We start from the raw sequence: 617 nt of genomic DNA, 5'->3' as shown, positions 1-617 counted from the left end.
GCCGTAACTCACGTAGTAAAGACATTAACCATGTGACCTCACTAGTTGCTGCAGACAGACTCCTATATTCAACCTCAGTCATAGAATGAGAGACCACCTTCTACTTTTTAGAACACCAAGAGATAGGTTTATTTTGCAAAATAAAAATAGTAGCCAGTTGTGGAATATCTATCATCAAAATCCAACCCTCATTTAACATCAGCATATCCAACCAGAGACAGCTTGTCTGACGACCGTAAAACTAAACCATACTCAACAGTGCCACGTAAAAATCGCAATATCCTCTTTAACCTAATAAGATGAACACTGGTAGGGGCATGCATGAATTGACAGACTCAATTTACCGCATACGCAATATCAAGATGAGTAAGCACGACATATTGAAGAGCGCCAGTAAGACTTCGATATTCTGTAGGGTCACTCAAACGTTCTCCTCATCGTTAGATAGAACAGAAGAATTTATCATAGGGGTGTGAACCGCTTTGGCATTAGCTAAGGAGGTTTTGTCAAGCAGATCTAAGATGTACTTCCGTTGACAAAGATGAAGATACCCAGCTGACGATAGGTTAACTTTAATGCCTAAAAAATAATGCAGGTCACCCATATCCTTCAGAGAA

Source organism: Gossypium hirsutum, chromosome A06 (assembly GCF_007990345.1).
Source record: "Gossypium hirsutum isolate 1008001.06 chromosome A06, Gossypium_hirsutum_v2.1, whole genome shotgun sequence".
In the NCBI taxonomy this organism is placed as follows: Eukaryota; Viridiplantae; Streptophyta; class Magnoliopsida; order Malvales; family Malvaceae; genus Gossypium; species Gossypium hirsutum.
Note: the sequence above shows the minus strand (reverse complement) of the source record.